Raw genomic sequence first — 14,189 nt, forward strand, 5'->3', positions numbered from 1 at the left:
TTTTTTATTGTTATTATTCTTTTAAGTAAACTCTATGCCCAACGTGAGGACTTGAACTCACGACCACGAGATCAAGAGTTGCATGCTCTGGGGTACCTGGGTGGCTCAGTCAGTTGAGCGACCAACTCTTGGGTTCCACTCAGGTCATGGTTTTGGGGTCCTGGAATCAAGCCCTGAATCGGGCTGCAGGCTCAGTGAGGAGTGTGCTTGAGATTCTATGCCTCTCCCTCTCTCTCTCTGTCCCTCCCCCAGCTAGCACTCACTCTCTCTCTCTCTCAAACAAATAAAATCTTAAAAAAAAAAGAGTCGCATGCTCTACCAACTGAGCCACCCAAGTGCCCCTACTTATTCTTATTTTCAATTCACAACACAATACTCTGCTCACTTGGCTCTTTGTCCTCTAATGATCCCCTCTTCTTATAAGCAGTTCTTGGTCCATTTTCTAATATAAGGTCATCATCCAGTCTTACTCCTTGAAATTCTTCAGCTATTTTCTACCCATTATCCTTTTATACAAGACAATTCTAGAAGCTGAGCTAGCAGATAGGGAATCTCTCTCAATAGGTGAAAAGAATATAGAGAAGCCAGAGACAGAATTTTCTTCTGTGAGTAGAAATAAATATTACAAACACATAATGTAATATCTCCCCTCTCTGGTTACAATATTTTTTATTATTATTATTATTATTACAGGACTCTGAGAGCTGTCTGCTTAATCCACAGTAGAAACTCTTGAGTGCTGAACACCACCACTAGAACCCTTAATATGCCGAAACAGTCTGTGTTCTTGGAACCCTCAAAATCCCTAAGCCCCACTGTGTCCTATGCGGAAGTGAAGAGTATCCCTAACTCTTCATTTTGTTTTACAACTCTATCCCATGAGTATCACATCGCTGAAGTCTGCCTTTCCAATATCGTACTAAGATTTCTATGAAAAAGCTCTTCTGGTTTCTTTATAGCTCCTGCACCTTAGGGTTTTGGCAGTAGAGATGTGTGGTAGTTTGGTTAGGGTTGGGAGGCATGACCAGCATGTTGCCCTTCCCCTTTTCACCACCAACCTTGATCCTGAAACACTATCTGCATGGTGGGTTTTTTTTTTCCCCAGAAAATGCCTTATTCTCCCCTATGCAAAAAAATTACTAGTTGCCTTCCCCCACAGGCCCTCAAGCCGTGCCCAGATGTGCCTCATTTTTAAGTGGGCATAGTGAGTTCATGCTGAGAGCCTTGCCATACCAAGAGTTCTCTCTCCAACTCTGAGTTAGAGAATCAAGAACAACATAATTCAAAACACACACTAGTAGGTATTGATGTTACGGTTTTCTTGCCCTATCTGTAATTTTATCAAAATTAAAAGTGGAATACTTTCTGAAAGAAGTTCACTTCCTTTCTGCCATCCATCCTCCATAACCCCCATGTACTTTGCGGGTTTTTACTAAAATGCAATACTCTCGTAACTAATCTACTTCCTCTCTGGGCACTCTGCTATCTGTTCTCCCCAGAGAAGCATGAGTGATCTTTTAAGACTATAAATCAGATCATTTCGTTTTCTTGATCAACCAGCTTCTTTCTACCAATGGTTTTCCATCATCCTAAGCAAGGTCTACGGAGCCCTACAAAATCTGGCCCCTGCCTATTCTTGAACGTACCAAACCACATACTCCCCATGAGGACTTTGTATTTGTTGTTCCTCCTGCCCAGAACACTCCTCTCCTGTCAGGAAATGCTGGGTCGGCCTCCCTTCAAGTTCACACACCACTATAAAAAGGTCTTCCCGGACCACCCCATCTGTCTATCCCCCTCTCCCTTACTCTCAATCACATCACCATTCTACTTTCTTCATACCACTCACCATAATCTGTAATTATTTATTTGAAAATTGTCTATCTTCTCAAATGAAAATATAAGTTCTTCGAGGACAGAAATCTTGTGTCTTGTTCATATCTGTACCTCTAGTGTGAAACAGTGCCTGACACATAAGCACTATATCAGTTGTCTAATTGTCTGATTAATTTACAAAACTAAGTACTACCTCTGAGGTAAACTTCAGTTTTTAAAAAAAATTTTAAACTTATTTGTACAGCCAGGGCGCCTGGGTGGCTCAGTCGTTTAAGTGTCTGTCTTCAGCTCGGGTCATGATTCTGGGGTCCTGGGATCCCACATCAGGCTCCCAGCTCAGAGGGGAGTCTGCTTCTCCCTCTGCCCTTGCACCCTGCTTGTGACCTTTGTCTCTCTCAAATAAATAAATAAATGAATTTTAAAAATAAAAATAAAAAAATAAACTTATTTGTACAGCCGATACGAAGGCCAAGCTGTCAAAACCGTGTTCTTGTCTTCACTCTAACAAACTGCCTTGTATCTCAGCTCTCTTGCTTTCTCCAAAGATAAAATTTGCACTCAGAAAATAAGATGACAGGGGCGCCTGGGTGGCACAGCGGTTGAGCGTCTGCCTTCGGCTCAGGGAGTGATCCCAGCGTTGTGGGATCGAGCCCCACATCAGGCTCCTCTGCTATGAGCCTGCTTCTTCCTCTCCCACTCCCCCTGCTTGTGTTCCCTCTCTCGCTGGCTGTCTCTGTCTCTGTCAAATAAATAAAATCTTTAAAAAAAAAAAAAAAAAAAAGAAAAAGAAAATAAGATGACAGTCTTATCTGGCAACACTGTTCTCGGGGTCTGTGAGACCAAAACCCAAGGTTCTCAGGCAGCAGCCACTAACAAAGATCTGGTTACCAGTACTGTACTAAGGAGTGCCTCACAACCCAGAACAACCAGGTTAAATTGACACAAGGTGCAAACGCCTGTGAGAGAACACAGTTGATAAAGAGTTCTGTGAAGCACTCCAAACGCCCTGAAGATAACCTCACAAGAGTAGGAAGATTCAGTTCAGCCATCTGACTGGTGGTGTGTTCTCTAAAACCTTAATAATGACCCTGTCACCAGGAAAACAGATACTGTGCCCTAGCCTTCTAATCAGCTGCATTTAGCAGCCAACATCCATCTTTTGCAATAAAATGCCACCTCGAGAGTTCCTATTCCCATCAAATTATCACAGCTTTGGGCCACAGATAAATCAGAAACTACAGTTAACAAATCTACTTGTCTGGGACCCAAGACAATTAATTAAACTTACTTGGAAAAGCAGAATAAAATAGCTTCCAGTCACCTGGAGACAAGTTTTAAAGATCCTAACAACTGTAACACTTGGGCATACCAAAACAGCTGTAATCTGCAAACCAGCCACATGTCACTTCCAATAGTACTCCTACACTGAAAGTGACCTTCCCCCTCCAAAATAAATAATGTTTAAAGTCAGGTGAATCTTGAAAAATGACTCTGACTTTTCTCTAAAATAAGGGTTATGACAGCTACCTTAATGAGACGCCCAATAAATTCAGGGTAAGGGGCTCATTGTGCTGACACTGTCACCTCATCTAGGACTTCAGCTGATTCATCCTGATGGGCTGACAGGTCACTGGCATCTGCACCTTGCCCAAGATTCTTGTTTATTTCACATATAAAAACACTGTCTCCTCAAGACAACTGCAGTCCAGACCCCTTCTCCTGCTGTAGAGCCTTTCCCTTCCTGACTTCACTGAGACCTAGGGGAAAAAAAGTTGTTATTTCAGGCTCATATTAGTAACTCTAGATGGCTAACAAGGCATGGAAGAGTTGGGACTAGAGCTCATAAAAGGACCAGTATTAACACTCAGGTCTTACCTATTTTTTTAAAAAGGATGAAAAAAAAAAAGATCAAAATCATCTGGGGAAGAAACTAATCTGTTCTTCATTAACAGATGCTTGGTATTATTATAGTAATTTGGAAAACAGTCACGAAGTCAGGACCTGAAAATGTCTGGTCCTTGGCCACACCAAGTAATCACAGAAGACAACCTTTTAAGTAAGCTTTGTTCTAACAAACTTCAAGAAAGACAAGGCAATTAAAAAAAACAAAAAAAACCCAAAAAAACCGCATGAACTATTCATTTAAAAGGAGTGATGGAAGGAAGATAGAAAAGGAGAAAAGAAAGAAAGAAAGAAAGAAAGAAAGAAAGAAAGAAAGAAAGAAAGAAAGAAAAGGAAGAAAGAAGAGCAATGAATGCCCAATGTTGTAGATCAAACATGGCCACAAATTATTTCCGGCAATTCCCATCAAAAAGTGGAGTTCATTTCCTCACCCTCTGAATCTGAGCTAGCCTTGTGACTTGTTTTGTCCAACAGAACATGACATGAATGACACTATGCAATTTCTGAGCCCAGGCCTTAAGAAACCTTGCAACTTCCACTCTCGCTCTCTTGGGACCTAGTCACCATGCAAGGTAGCCAAGACAGACTGCAGGATGAGCCATGGCACCCTGCATTACAGCTCCAGCCTAATGATGGACAACACTGGAGTGAGACTATCCAGGTACAAGCAGCCCCTGGCCAACCTGCCAACTGACCACAAACACATGACTAAGCCCAGCAAATTCCATGTGCAACAGAGGCAATTCAGATGAGCCCTTCCCAAATTGCCAGGCCACTTAATCATAAGCAAATAAACAGCTGTGGTTTTTTTGTTTTTTTTTTTTGAAGACTTTATTTATTTACTTGACAGAGAAAGAGAGCACAAGCAGGGGAAGGGGCAGGCAGAGGGACAGAGAGAAGCAGACTCCCTGCTGAGCACGGAGCCCTACGCGGGGCTCAATCCCAGGACCTTGGGATCACGACCTGAGCCGAAGGCAGATGCTTAACCAACAGAGCCACCAAGCGCCCTAATAAATAGTTGTTTTAAGCCACAAGATTTGGAGTGGTTTGGTTGACAGCGGTAGGTAAAAGAAACACCCACAATCAACTGAGACTAATTCAAAACATCAACAGCAACACACTCAAAAGTACCATGTGCATTCCCACCATGTAAGGAAACTAGAATCTCTAAATAATAATATATAGAACCACTCTTCATAGATAAAACAGGTACCACAGAATCCCAGCAAAACACTTATTAATAATTTTGTTCTGGCACCTATCCCACGTGTAAACATCTGCAGAAGATATGTGCAAATATACGTATCCCACAAAGGACTCATATATAAGATATACAAAACATTTCTACAAATCAGAAAAAGACAAATAGGGGCGCCTGGGTGGCACAGCGGTTAAGCGTCTGCCTTCGGCTCAGGGCGTGATCCTGGCGTTATGGGATCGAGCCCCACATCAGGCTCTCTCTCGCTATAAGCCTGCTTCTTCCTCTCCCACTCCCCCTGCTTGTGTTCCCTCTCTCACTGGCTGTCTCTCTCTGTCAAATGAATAAATAAATAAAATCTTTAAAAAAAAAAGAAAAAAAAAAAAAGAAAGAAAAAGACAAATAGCCCAATTTTTTAAATGGACAAGAGTTGAAAGCACTGGGGCGCCTGGGTGGTTCAGTAGGTTGAGTGTCTGCCTCAGCTCAGGTCGTGATCCCAGAGTCTGGGGATCAAGCCCCGCACTGGGCTCCCTGCTCATTGGGAGCCTGCTTCTCCCTCTCTCTCTGCTCCTCCCCCCGCTTGTTCTGTCTCTTGCTCTCTCTCTTGCTCTCTCCAATAAAAATTTTTAAAAATCTTAAAAAAAAAAAAAAAAAGAAGAGTTGAAAGCACTTCACAAAAGTGGATCCTTAAAAGGCCAATGTGCATATACAGATACTCCACATCAGTGGTCCTCAGGNCTTAAAAAAAAAAAAAAAAAAGAAGAGTTGAAAGCACTTCACAAAAGTGGATCCTTAAAAGGCCAATGTGCATATACAGATACTCCACATCAGTGGTCCTCAGGGAAATACAAATTAAAGCCACAAAAGACATCACTACATCCCCAACAGCTACAATTAAAAGGACTGACAATACTAAGTATAGTAAAGACAGCACAACCAGAACTCTCATACATTGCTGGCAAGAGAATAAATTAATAAATAAAATCACTCTAGAAAACTGAAAGTCCTTATATCCCATGAACTAGCAATTCCATTCCTGGGCATATAACCAGAGTGCTTATGTCTATGAAAAGCCATGTACAAAGTGTTCACAGCAGTATCATTCCTAACAGTCCCAAACTATAAACAACTCAATGGAAAACTTATGGTATAGTCAGAAGTATTACCTAGCAATGATAAAGAACAAACCATTGCTATATGCAACTACATTCATGAATCTCAAAGACAATGTTGAGCAAAAAAGACACAAGAGTATATACTACACGATTCTATTAACATAAAATTCAAAAACAGATTAAAACTAATCTATGGTCAAAGAAGTCAGATTAGTGATCCTGCGGATACAAGAGTATTTATTTGTGGGGATAGCTTATAACTGACATGATGATGGATGCAGCTGGCTGTGCACCCGACCATCCAGCCAACCAACACATGCTGCTGGGCTTAGTTCTGCTTTAGGGACGACACATTCTAATCCCTGCACTGGTTTGTACAGCCTGGCCTTCTGTGGCTCCATGACCGTCAGCGGCTTCGTTTAAACCCCATCATTTTCCATCATTGTGGCCTCCTTACCGCAAGACACACTAGGATAAGGGTGATCTTTAAAAAATACAAATATGATGGCATAATCCACCCACACCCCTACCATACACACACTTCCCTCCTTAAAATCCTTCAAAGACTCGCCATTTCTTACAGGATAAATTCAGCACTCTTTAGCAGGATACTTAAGTTCCTCTATGATCTGGCCTCTGACTACCTTTTTTCCTTCTCTCCATATATCCTGAGTTCATAACAAAGTACTTGTAGTTGGCCTAGAAAGCTATGCTCTTTTCTCACCTCAGTATCTCTGGCTATATAATGCATAGTCTACCTACAACAGCAGTTCTCAAAGTATGGTCCCAGGAGGTCTACGAAGTCCACTATTTTCACAACAACAAGATCTTATTTTTCATAATAACACTAAGATGCTATCTGCCTTTTTCGCCACGGTGAAATGGTAGGTGTAACTGCCACTGCCTTAGCATAAATCAAGGCAGGGGTATCAAACTGTACTAGTACTATCATATTCCTCACCACCCCACACCTGCAGTTTAAAAAAGAAAAACTTTACTTATAACTGTCCTTGATAAAGCAGTAAAAATTAATAATTTTATTAAATTTCTACTCTTGAGTACATGTCTTTTTAATAATCGGAATGGCAAAATGGGAAGTATAAACCAGTTCTGCAGCATATCAAAGTACAATAACTGTCTCAAGGAAAAGCAGCTGAGCCGCAAGCTCAACCAGCCACTTTTTTCATAGGATACTATTACTTCCTGAGTAAGCAACTGACAGGCAAACTATGGTTATATGGCAATGTTCTCCACAAAAATGAACAAAGTGAGCCTGTTCCTTCAAAGAAAATAAATGATAGTATTTGTTGCCAGTCATAAAATTCAAGCTTTTCAGCTAAAATCAAAATTTTGAAAAAGTGTATCTTCTGTGAGCTTGACAACTTCTTAATACTTAAGATTTTTCTCATGAAATGACAGCAATATTCATGAGTGTGATTTTTTTACTTGTATTATGAACTGTGTCAAACATGTGGAAGATCTGCATAACTCGGTGACCGATATTTTCCAATTGACCAATTCATGATAATTCAAAATCATATATGGGTAAAAGATCCATTCAGTGTACAAAATAAGTGAATTTTAATGTCACTAAGTACAAAAGTTCATTAATATGGTTTTAGATTCTACACTGCAACTAACCTTTAAGGAACTACCACATGTAGAGTTTGGGTATAGTATCAAAGAATATCCAATTACCCGAAGATATTAAAATACTCCTCTATTTTCCAACTACGTATCTCTGAGGCTAGATTTTTTTTTCAAATACTTCAACCAAAATGACACATTTCAACAGACTGAATGCTGAGGCAGATGAGAATGCAGCTATCTTCTATTAAGCCAGATATTAAAGAGACTGGCAAAAATGTAAAACCATGTCCATCCTTTTCACTAAATCTTTTGTTTTAAAAAAGTTTTTCAGGGCACCTGGGTGGCTCAGTTGGTTAAGCATCTGCCTTCGGCTCAGGTTATGATCCCGGGGTCCTGGGATCAAGCCCTACATCGGGCTCTCTGCTGAGCGGGAAGCCTGCTTCTCCCTCTCCCTCTGCCTGCTGCTCTGTCTATTTGTGCTCTCTCTCTCCCTGTCAAATAAATAGGTAAAATCTTAAAAAAAAAAAAAAAAAAGTTTTTAAAAAAATTTTTTTCATTTAAAAAATGTTATATATTAATATGTATGGATCTTACTATTATTTTAATGAATTAATAAATATTTAAATATTTTCCTAATTTTGATTTCCAATACAATAAATACTGGCAAATATAACCCACATAAATAAAAGTTCTTTGGAGTCTATAATTTTCTAAAGAGTTGAGAGGTCAGAGACCAAAAAGTTTGCTAATTCAGAATTTCCCCTGCCTCTCTCATCCTTCAAGGGTTCGGTGAAGTTAATCTGCTATATTTGCTTATAGTGGAGAGCAAAGATGATACTCTTTCATAGGCACTCAACTACTGGCGTGTTAAAAGAAGGCTAAAATGTAATTTGATGCCTATGCCAAGTGCTCCACTATAAATATACGTGGATAAAAAAATTTCAAATTGGTTAGTTTGAAGATACCCACCATAACCAAATCTTCTGTCTCAAATCTGGAATCAATTGCTGGTAGAAATGTAAACTGCCAGGGCACTTGGGTTGCTCAGTTGGTTGAGCGTCTGCCTTCGGCTCGGGTCATGATTTCAGGGTCCTGGGATCAAGCCCCTCATCGGGCTCCCTGCTCAGCGGGAAGCCTGCTTCTCCCTCTCCCTCTCCCTCTGCCTGCTGCTCCCCCTGCTTGTGCACACTCACTCTCTCTGTCAAATAAATAAAAAAATCTTAAAAAAAAAAAAAAGAAAAAGAAATGTACTGCCTATATTCTTATTTTTTTAATGCCTATATTTTTAGAAGGCAATTTTACACTATGTTTAAAAATTACAAAAGTATACATTTTTAGCAATTTACCTTAATAGTTTATTAGTCCAAATATGGAAAATGACATATGTACAAGGTTATTTATGCAGCACTCTTTGTAACTGCAAAAGACTGGGGGGAAAAAATCAAAATTCTCTTTAATAGGAGAATGATAAAATAAACAGTACAAACATATCCTGTAATACTCTTTAGACATACACAAGAATAAGGAAATTCTTGTACTTACACTACTAAGTAAAAAAAGCAAGACATAAAACCATTACATAAAATGGGGGAAACAGAATCTATATACATATTTATATATATGTATATTTTATGCTTATAAGAACATAGGATGCGAGGCACCTGGGTGGCTCAGTTGGTTAAGCATCTGCCTTTGGCTCAGGTCATGATCTCAGGGTCCTGGCATCAAGCCCCACATAGGGGGTCCCTGCTCAGCAGGGAGTCTGCTTCTCTCCCTCCCTCTGCTCCTCCCCCTGGCTCGTGCTCTCTCTAATAAATAAATAAAATCTTAAAAAAACCTGAAATTAAATCTAAAAAAAAGAACACAGGATGCACAAAACTGGTAATAAACTGGTAATATTAGTTGCCTCTGCAAAGAGGAACTGACTTTGGGGCGCCTGGGTGGCACAGCGGTTAAACGTCTGCCTTCGGCTCAGGGCGTGATCCCGGCGTTAGGGGATCGAGCCCCACATCGAGCTCCTCTGCTATGAGCCTGCTTCTTCCTCTCCCACTCCTCCTGCTTGTGGTCCCTCTCTCGCTGGCTGTCTCTATCTCTGTCGAATAAATAAATTAAAAAATCTTTTAAAAAAAAAAATAAATAAATAAAGAGGAACTGACTAGTTCGGGTTATCGAAACAAGAAGAAAACTTCACTCCGCTCTTTTCTATCCTTAGAATTTTGAACCATGTAAATTTAATACCAATTTAAAAAGTAAATCTAAAAATATTTTAAAATCTTCATTTCACAGAAGGAATAACTTCTTATCTTTTTTTTCCTCTGGCCTCAAAAAATATCAACCCCTAATTTTTTAACTCTATGTTCAGTGCTGCCTAAACCAGGTAATTAACATAAAAATAAAAGATACCTACTATGAAGCCTTTGAATTAATGTGTTAAGTGGTTAACTAGTGATTTGGGGGTAAGGTCAGGATCTTCATCTTCTACCTTATATACTTCTGAATTATTTAATTTTTTTACAGTGAGTATATATTACTTTGGTAATTTGAAAAATGTCAAGACTGAAGATGTTATATAAAAAAAATCNAAAAAAAAAAAAAAAAAGTTTTTAAAAAAATTTTTTTCATTTAAAAAATGTTATATATTAATATGTATGGATCTTACTATTATTTTAATGAATTAATAAATATTTAAATATTTTCCTAATTTTGATTTCCAATACAATAAATACTGGCAAATATAACCCACATAAATAAAAGTTCTTTGGAGTCTATAATTTTCTAAAGAGTTGAGAGGTCAGAGACCAAAAAGTTTGCTAATTCAGAATTTCCCCTGCCTCTCTCATCCTTCAAGGGTTCGGTGAAGTTAATCTGCTATATTTGCTTATAGTGGAGAGCAAAGATGATACTCTTTCATAGGCACTCAACTACTGGCGTGTTAAAAGAAGGCTAAAATGTAATTTGATGCCTATGCCAAGTGCTCCACTATAAATATACGTGGATAAAAAAATTTCAAATTGGTTAGTTTGAAGATACCCACCATAACCAAATCTTCTGTCTCAAATCTGGAATCAATTGCTGGTAGAAATGTAAACTGCCAGGGCACTTGGGTTGCTCAGTTGGTTGAGCGTCTGCCTTCGGCTCGGGTCATGATTTCAGGGTCCTGGGATCAAGCCCCTCATCGGGCTCCCTGCTCAGCGGGAAGCCTGCTTCTCCCTCTCCCTCTCCCTCTGCCTGCTGCTCCCCCTGCTTGTGCACACTCACTCTCTCTGTCAAATAAATAAAAAAATCTTAAAAAAAAAAAAAAGAAAAAGAAATGTACTGCCTATATTCTTATTTTTTTAATGCCTATTATTTTTAGAAGGCAATTTTACACTATGTTTAAAAATTACAAAAGTATACATTTTTAGCAATTTACCTTAATAGTTTATTAGTCCAAATATGGAAAATGACATATGTACAAGGTTATTTATGCAGCACTCTTTGTAACTGCAAAAGACTGGGGGGAAAAAATCAAAATTCTCTTTAATAGGAGAATGATAAAATAAACAGTACAAACATATCCTGTAATACTCTTTAGACATACACAAGAATAAGGAAATTCTTGTACTTACACTACTAAGTAAAAAAAGCAAGACATAAAACCATTACATAAAATGGGGGAAACAGAATCTATATACATATTTATATATATGTATATTTTATGCTTATAAGAACATAGGATGCGAGGCACCTGGGTGGCTCAGTTGGTTAAGCATCTGCCTTTGGCTCAGGTCATGATCTCAGGGTCCTGGCATCAAGCCCCACATAGGGGGTCCCTGCTCAGCAGGGAGTCTGCTTCTCTCCCTCCCTCTGCTCCTCCCCCTGGCTCGTGCTCTCTCTAATAAATAAATAAAATCTTAAAAAAACCTGAAATTAAATCTAAAAAAAAGAACACAGGATGCACAAAACTGGTAATAAACTGGTAATATTAGTTGCCTCTGCAAAGAGGAACTGACTTTGGGGCGCCTGGGTGGCACAGCGGTTAAACGTCTGCCTTCGGCTCAGGGCGTGATCCCGGCGTTAGGGGATCGAGCCCCACATCGAGCTCCTCTGCTATGAGCCTGCTTCTTCCTCTCCCACTCCTCCTGCTTGTGGTCCCTCTCTCGCTGGCTGTCTCTATCTCTGTCGAATAAATAAATTAAAAAATCTTTTAAAAAAAAAAATTAATAAATAAAGAGGAACTGACTAGTTCGGGTTATCGAAACAAGAAGAAAACTTCACTCCGCTCTTTTCTATCCTTAGAATTTTGAACCATGTAAATTTAATACCAATTTAAAAAGTAAATCTAAAAATATTTTAAAATCTTCATTTCACAGAAGGAATAACTTCTTATCTTTTTTTTCCTCTGGCCTCAAAAAATATCAACCCCTAATTTTTTAACTCTATGTTCAGTGCTGCCTAAACCAGGTAATTAACATAAAAATAAAAGATACCTACTATGAAGCCTTTGAATTAATGTGTTAAGTGGTTAACTAGTGATTTGGGGGTAAGGTCAGGATCTTCATCTTCTACCTTATATACTTCTGAATTATTTAATTTTTTTACAGTGAGTATATATTACTTTGGTAATTTGAAAAATGTCAAGACTGAAGATGTTATATAAAAAAAATCTATAGTTCTGACTTTGAACTGGAAATATTGATATGAACTTGTGATATACTTTCTTAAAAAAAAAAGCCACCTTATTTCCTAGCCTTGTTCACTAAAAACAGAAAGAAACAATGACCAACCCACTAAGCAATTAGTACCTCTTACACAGAGTAGTCTCTAAACTTCATTTCCACAAAACAAAGAAGCTATCATAGCTAACAAGATCACATCAAAAAGACACTAAAGTTAATAAAAAAAAAAAAAAAAAGGCTGGAGCCAACCTGAAGAGGTTCCCATTTGCCAAGATGAGGCAATCAATGAGACGTCAATACAGATAAAACTATACTTGGCTGAAACACATAAATAGGCTTAAATTGAAGTTTATGACAATTAAAGAAAAAACACTTATCACACCTTTGCAGGATGTTAGTGAACAAAGTCGTTATTTTGAAAACAGTAATAACTGTTAATTAAAAGAAAAACTCAAGCATTTGTCTCACCTTTCCTGTGCAAGATGTACCTCACAGTAACCAAACAGGTGATGGAGAGGGTATCTCTTTATAAAAACATTCCAGCTAAAATAAATTAAGAAATGACAGAATTTGAGTATCACCATTTTATAACCCCTAATGAAGTTCAATGAAGTAAAGGGAATATAAACAATGACCATCAATGGCTGCTGACATCGTAAAAATGAGACTAACAAACAGACATCACACACCTCTCCTAATAGAAGCGCACTATAAAGTATTCTAGCCATAAACACTGAATCTAAATCTGGTCAAGTCTCTAGATCTAACTGCCAATTTGAAAGAAATACAGAGGATAGGGAAACATGTTAAATGACACTACTATAATGTTAATCACCAAATCCATCTGTGGGAAACTAATGAACAGATGACCCAGTCCTTCAACAAATAAACTGCAAAGAAAAAAGGTGGGGGGAATCTTTTAGATTAAGAGACTTTAAAAATACATTGACCAACTATAAGGTATAGACTTTATTTGGATTCTATTTTTTTTTTATTTGAATCCTGTTTTAAACATAAGTCTGTTTCAGGGGCGCCTGGGTAGCACAGCGGTTAAGCGTCTGCCTTCGGCTCAGGGCGTGATCCCGGCATTCTGGGATCGAGCCCCACATCAGGGTCCTTCGCTGGGAGCCTGCTTCTTCCTCTCCCACTCCCCCTGCTTGTGTTCCCTCTCTCGGTGGCTGTCTCTATCTCTGTCGAATAAATAAATAAAATCTTTTTAAAAATAAATAAATAAATAAATAAACATAAGTCTGTTTTAAAAACTTATGATACAAATCCAGGAAATATGAACACCAGATATATATTAAGAAATTACTGTTCATTATTTTAGATATACAAATAGCATTGGTATTAATGTTTTTTAAAGTCCTTATTTTTAGAAATATATACTGAAATATTTATGGATGAAATAATATGTCACAGATTTGTTTCATAACAATCAGGAAGGGGGGGCTGGTAGGGGCACAGATGAAACCATGTTAGCCATAAGCTGATAACTGTATATGGGGTTTCATTTTACTATTCAAACTGCTTTTGGATGTTTGAAATTTTCCATAATAAAGTTTTTCAGAAAGCAAATCTCAGGGCACCTGGGTGGCTTAGTCAGTTAAACATCTAACTCTTGGTTCCAGCTCAGGTCATGGGTTGTGGGATTGAGCCCCACATCGGGCTCCACACTCAATGGGGAATCTGCTTAAGGATTCTCTCCCTCTGCCCTTTCCCCCACTCTCTCTCAAATAAATCATCTTTTTTTTTTTAAGATTTTATTTATTTGAGAGAGAGAGAAAGAGTGTGTGCACAAGCAGGTGGAGGGGCAAAGGGAGAGGGAGAAGCAGGCTCCCCACTGAGCAGGGAACTGGATACAGGACTCAATCCCAGAACTCTGAGATC

General features: G+C 38.7%; 1 protein-coding gene across 11 annotated transcripts in view; it reads right to left on the minus strand.

Moving 5' to 3' along the window:
- Positions 1-12,825, minus strand: part of R3HDM2 (R3H domain containing 2) — a 128,535-nt gene extending 115,710 nt beyond the window's left edge. For 5 of the 11 annotated variants that reach the window (XM_034644066.1, XM_034644065.1, XM_002916009.4 and 2 more), the window contains exon 1: positions 12,768-12,823. The gene's annotated coding sequence lies outside the window, so the exon portion shown is untranslated. Of the gene's footprint in view, positions 1-12,767 lie in introns of all 11 variants that reach the window. The other 6 variants (XM_034644062.1, XM_019796203.2, XM_011220764.3 and 3 more) reach the window with 3 other exon arrangements.
- Positions 12,826-14,189: the final 1,364 nt, after the last annotated feature.

The sequence above is a fragment of the Ailuropoda melanoleuca genome, chromosome 15, assembly GCF_002007445.2.
Source record: "Ailuropoda melanoleuca isolate Jingjing chromosome 15, ASM200744v2, whole genome shotgun sequence".
Classification (NCBI taxonomy): Eukaryota; Metazoa; Chordata; class Mammalia; order Carnivora; family Ursidae; genus Ailuropoda; species Ailuropoda melanoleuca.